The sequence below is a fragment of the Pteropus alecto genome, unplaced genomic scaffold, assembly GCF_000325575.1.
Source record: "Pteropus alecto unplaced genomic scaffold, ASM32557v1 scaffold306, whole genome shotgun sequence".
In the NCBI taxonomy this organism is placed as follows: domain Eukaryota; kingdom Metazoa; phylum Chordata; class Mammalia; order Chiroptera; family Pteropodidae; genus Pteropus; species Pteropus alecto.
The window spans coordinates 478,611-484,610 of NW_006437748.1; the positions used below are offsets into that span (position 1 = coordinate 478,611).

Genomic DNA, 6,000 nt, shown 5'->3' on the forward strand with positions numbered 1-6,000 from the left:
AGATCTAAAATAACTCCTACTCATAAACCTTCTTCCTCTCCTTCCTACCCTACCCCGATATAGCACAGCTGCTCACTATTTGTCGCCAGTATTCCTGCAATGGTTTCCTCACCTATCTCCCAGAAGCTCTAATCTCGCCCTATGTTCATCTATTCATTCCACGAGAATGATTTCATGCAGCCAAATCAAAGGTAAAATAATGACACTTTTGGGGACAAAAACCTTATATGTTTCTCCTTTCAAAGTTTTTCAAACCTAAATGGTTTAGAATAACATTTAAAGGGTGTTATGGTCTCAACATCCTTTACTTAGAATTAATTACCATGCCCTTTGGTCATATCAGCCCCTTAATCTTGCTGGAACATGCCTGGCAAATCTCTGCGCCTCTTGGTGAAACTGGATTTCACCTATACCATGAACACTCACCCATACCCTCAGTCAGAATTTATCTTTCCTCCCATGTTTTCACAATAATATCTTGTTTATCTACTTTCTTATTCTTTATGCACTCAGAAATTATTTATTCAGTCAAATTTGTAGATGAATTACTATGTACTAAATATAAGAATAAAAATCAACAGCTCTTTTATTCAAGAATCTCAGGTGGAGAGGGTTAGAGACAAGATAAGAACGTACACACAAACAACCACACACGCATAGTTCAATGGGGTATATGTGGAGTCAATTCTTTAATAAATTCACTAACAACACAAGTGATTAAAGGAAAAAAGAGATAATACATATGGAGAGTAGAAATAGGATAACAAGAAGGCAGAAGTGATCTGTGAGAAGAGAATTAAAGAAATCTGTCTAGTTCTTACAGAAAGCAATTCTTAAAATGCCAAACATTTCTTCCGTTAGTATTTTAGAGAGGAGTTACTTTTCAAGACTATTCTCTACGCTTATATATATGGCCATTGCCTTAGTTAAAACCACCATCACTGCAGAGAGTAGACAAAAAGTATCATGCATTTGCATACAAATATTTGTAGAAGTATAGATATTTAATCAATAACTTTTTTGGGCAGCAGGATGAAGGAAAAGGAAAGAAGGAAGTTGAATGTATTTAAAACTTTTCATCAATTGGTTACTATTAAATTTATGGATAGACTTTCTCTACAGCTAAGCCAAGTATGACTCCCCATTTCCTAGCCCTGGCTAACTCCCTTACCCTTTTCATTCTCGTAGTTCATTTTCTAGCCATAACAAACCAAATTTATGCCCCTGGTTAACTTCTACTACACTTTTAAGAACCGGACAAGTTTTATTCTTCTAGCAGGTTCCAAATCCCCCCAATAAAATATTTTCATGTCCAACAAATATTTATTTTAGATCAAAACAAAAAATAATTATTCTTTTTAGACTCACAATACTAATAAGGTGAAATTAATCAGATACATAAAAATAATCTATTAATAACATTGTTCGTAACATCCAAAGTGTTTGTTTTGAAATGATGCATTCAGGAAAGTATAATTAATTAGTCTTGAAATGCACACAAATATTTTTAATAACAAGTACATTTAGAATTGTATTGAAAAAAAGTAATTTTGGATGGAGTAGCCAGGGACTATTATGTATGCAAAATATCCAAATGGAGATCAAAGTGCAGACTAGAAAGCAATTTGGGGCTAGATGATCCTGTTCTCTATTCTATGGTCTATGGATAATCTGCACAGGGAAGACAGGAAGACAGCCGATGATGTCTGTACCTTGGAAACTGACTTCCTTAATCTATTTAATTTCATCCTTGACTGTTTTGGTTAAATCAATTTAATTTTTTTATGACTCCAATTTCTGACTTCTCAGGTCCCTACCTGATTCCCATATCCAATTCGTTGTAAAGTGTGAGATATGAATACAAATACCTGAATGCTCAGTGTAATTTATTTCTTCAAATTTGTCATCAAGCTAAAAATAAACCTTATAATTTTTAATAATCTCGTGCAGCAGATCAGAGTTAAAAATAAGTATCAAAAAGATATGTAATGATAGGTACTAAACCTGTGATAAATTGTCCTTATATAGTCTGAAGCTTACGAGCATGTTACAGACAGGTAACAAAAGGCAATAACTCAGAGCTGTCAAAATATGAGCATCCCTCATCTGGAAGAGAGAACAGTCAGGAAAACCCTTTTCCCACCTGAGCCTATTCTTAAATTTTCCTTTTAAAGCCAATGTGTTTTCAATAAAATTTCAAATCTCTTCACTTTTTTCCTCTATATTAACATGCCAATTGTCATGAATATGTCAATGACTTGCATATTAAATTTCTTGCCCAGGTCTGATTTGGCAATTATGTGAGCTGCCTCCGGTACCCAGTGGGTCCCAACCCACCCCCTCTCTGCACATTTATACGGACCTCCTTTTAGTCTCCTACTCGCTCGGAGTCATATACTGCTTCTGGAGGGCTCCAGTTGCGCCCTGCTCACTGTCCCAGGAAACCTCACAATCAACCCATCCAGAACACACTCCATGGTGTTTAAACCAGCTGCTATCTGTGAGCTCGCTTTGGAAAGGCCCACATGACAAAGAAACGAAGCCCCTGAGGAACTGAGGCCTTCAGTCCAACAGCCCACAAGAAATTGAATTCTGCCAATAACCATGCAAGTGAGCTTATAAGCAGATCCCCTCCCAGTGGAGACTTCAGGTTTCCACATTTTGAAAAATATTTAAAAAATACAGGAGAGATTGGAAAAAAATGGCATAGATGATAGAGGCTCTGTTCATCCCTCTGGTGACCAAATCAAAGTTGCGATGGAAACAAGGAGCAGCAGCAAAGAAAAATCGCCTAGGGTCTTGATGAACAAGCCATACAACTAGGTAGAAATCCAAGAAAACACCCTGCAACAACAGAAGATAGGACGGGGCGAGGACGTGGGACTGCCCAGTCTGGAGCAGCTGAGTGAGATGGAGGCTGCAGCAGTGGCAGCGGCAGATGCCTCTTAAAGGGGCTATGTCTGCAAGAGGATTTTTGCAGTGACAGACCTGCTCGCTCTGAGTACCAAAGCCAATTGGAGTGCAAGCAGAGGGCACCAGGGACTTACAGGGAGACATTGTCAGACTGAGGGCCGAGGCGAGACTCTCTGGGTACAGTAGTGCTGGTGGTATCCATTGTTCCTTGTTGAGCCCTCCCCACTACCAGTACGCAGACACAGCACCATCATAGCCAAGACATCATTAAACTGGATAATAGAGGTCGCTCCGCCCAGAGGTTTCCCTGAAACCCTACTTCCCCCAACTCACGGCCCCATTCAAGCCACATCCAGGTGTATCTTCAGTGAGTCAGGTGCTTCTTGCTGAGACTCATACTGGAGGCAGCCTCAGTTCCTGGCATGGCCTTTTGAAGCAACTATAAGCACAGCATCTATGGATTGCTTGCTGAATCTTAACAGGTGGCCCCAGAGGAGCACAGGCTTGGGTTAAATTTGACCTGCAGCTGAACCCCTCTTGGAACTGTGCCACCAGACACCTACTTCACAAATCCACATTAATAAGACCAGAAGACTTAGGAGCTTTGCTTAGTACATAGAGACAAACATGGAAAGACAGCCAAAATGGGAAGACAAAGAAGCAGAAACTAAATGAGAGAAGAGAATAGAGATCCAGATATAATGGAGTTAAGCAATCTAACAGATGCAGAGTTCAAAACACTGGTTATAAAGATGCTCAATGAACTTTTGGGAAGTGTAGAGAACTTTAACAAAGAGATAAAAAAAAAAAAAGGAAATGAAAATTATAAAAGGAAACCAGTTAAACAAAGAATACATTATCTGAGATGAGAAGTATATTAAATGGAATAAACAAAGGAATAAACGAAGTGAATAAAGAACACGGTCAAATGCCCTATCTAAAGGATGGGAAAGTCAATCAGGACACTCAATCAGAATGGCAAGAAAAAAGATGCCAAGACTATAAAGATAATTTAAGGAGGATATGGGACACTATTAAGGCTCCAAATATTTGTCTGATCAGCATAACTGAAGAAAATCAAGATGCTGAGCAGTTGTTTGAAGAAATAATGATGGAAAACTTCCCTAACCTGGTGAAGGAAATGTACATAAAACCCCAGGAAGCTCAGAGAATTCCAAAAATCAGGGATTCAAAGAGGCCCCCACCAAGACACATTATAATTAAAATGCCAAAAGGTTAAATACAAAGAAAGAATATTAAAAGCAGCAAGAGAAAAACAGATAGTTACTTACATATAAGGGAACAGCTATAACTGGCAGCTGATTTTTCAAAAGAAACTATGCAGGACAGAAGGGCTTGGCAAAAATCATATATATATTCAACATGATGAAGACCCAGGATCTACAGCCAAGAATACTTTATCTAGCAAAGCTATCATTTAGAATTGAAGGACAGATAAAGAGCTTCTCAGACAAAAATAAGCTAAAGGAATTTATCACCACCAAGCCAGTATTACAGGAAATGTTAGAAGGACTTGTTTAAGAAGAAAAAACATGTATCAAAAATAGGAATAAAGAATGGTAACAACTACATTCTTATCAATAAGTACCTTAAATGGAAAAGAATTAAGTGCTTCAACCAAAAGATAGAGTGGCTTAAAGGATAAGAAAACAAGACCTCTACTTATGAAGAGGAAGAGGATGGAAAAAGATATTGCTTTCATGGGCCTAGAAGGTATTTGTCAGAGAAAGATAAACACTATATGATCTCACTTATATGCGGAATATAAGGAATAAGAAGAACAAACTAATCAAAAACAGATTCACAAATATAGTGAATAATTTGATATTGGACAGAGGGGAGGGGTATTTGGGGAACTGGGAGAATGTGGTGAAAGAAGTACAAATTAGTAGCTGATGGATGGTCATGGGGAAGGGGAGCATGCCATAGGGAATGCGGTTAGCATTAATACGTTGGATAGCTAGAGAGTTGAGAGGGAGGGTGCAATTGGGGGGATTGTTTTATGAACTGTATAGATATCTATCCAATGTACTTTATACTTGAAACTAAATAAAATTTTTTTTAAAAAATACAGGAAAAAAAATTTCCTGCCCAAACAAAACATTCACTTGCGATTTCAAAGGTGCCTTAAATGTAACACTACAAAATTGAATTCCAGTTGCCCATACCTGTTCTCTTCCATTATGTATTATTTCAGTGAATGGCACAAGTTTGAACCAAGTTACATTAGCCAGAAACCAGAGGGTCACCTTTGAGCCTGCCCATCTCCCTCACTATCGTAAGTTGAATCTATTAATAAAGCCTAAATTTAATGTCTAAGAAAAAACTTTTCAGATTCTTCTACTGCTTTCAATCTCTAGTGTCACCATGCTAATCCAAATAGGTTTTCCTAACTACTCTCCCTACAAGCAATTTTGCCCCACTCTTAAATTTATTTTTTTATCTTTAACCTCAATGATTCTTACAATAAAAACTTGTTTACCTTTTAATATTTTGACATTGCTTTTAAGTTAAAAATATTTTTTATGGTTTACAAGACTCTGCATAGTAGGATTTTAGAATGACAACCAAAAAATATGGCCTACAAGGTCCTAAACAATGGCCTACAAGGCCTTTTCCTTCCTCTCCATTCTCATCTATTTCCATGCTCTTACTTGCTCTCAGCATTCCAGATTTTTAAAAAATTTTCTTTAATCACTCTATGCTCCATCCTGGGGTACCACAAAGCCTTTTCATGTTGTGTTATCCATTGTTTCTAATCTTTACACTTAACCCGGCATTCACCTACATATCCTTTAGATTTTAGCCTGTGCTATACTTTCTCAAAGAAAATGTTTCTGATTCCCAGGTTACCTAATTAATATATACTCATAACCCTGGATCCTAGTATCAATTTATAAATATCTGATTTCTCACTGACAATCAGTGATAACCAAGATCTTACTTCTAGTCCTCAGCAACTATTTGTTGAATGAAAGAATATATAGCCTCAACTAAATTTGCAACAATAAAAGAAAAAAAAAACTAAAATATATTTCCTTTTTTCTTTCTAAACTTAGAAATGTC

At 37.1% G+C, this 6,000-nt stretch overlaps 1 protein-coding gene across 1 annotated transcript in view; it reads right to left on the bottom strand.

Moving 5' to 3' along the window:
• Window positions 1-6,000, bottom strand: part of LOC102885755 (protocadherin-15) — a gene marked incomplete at its 3' end in the record, with an annotated part of 563,452 nt that overhangs the window by 477,397 nt on the left and 80,055 nt on the right. The gene's annotated exons all lie outside the window — the stretch shown is intronic.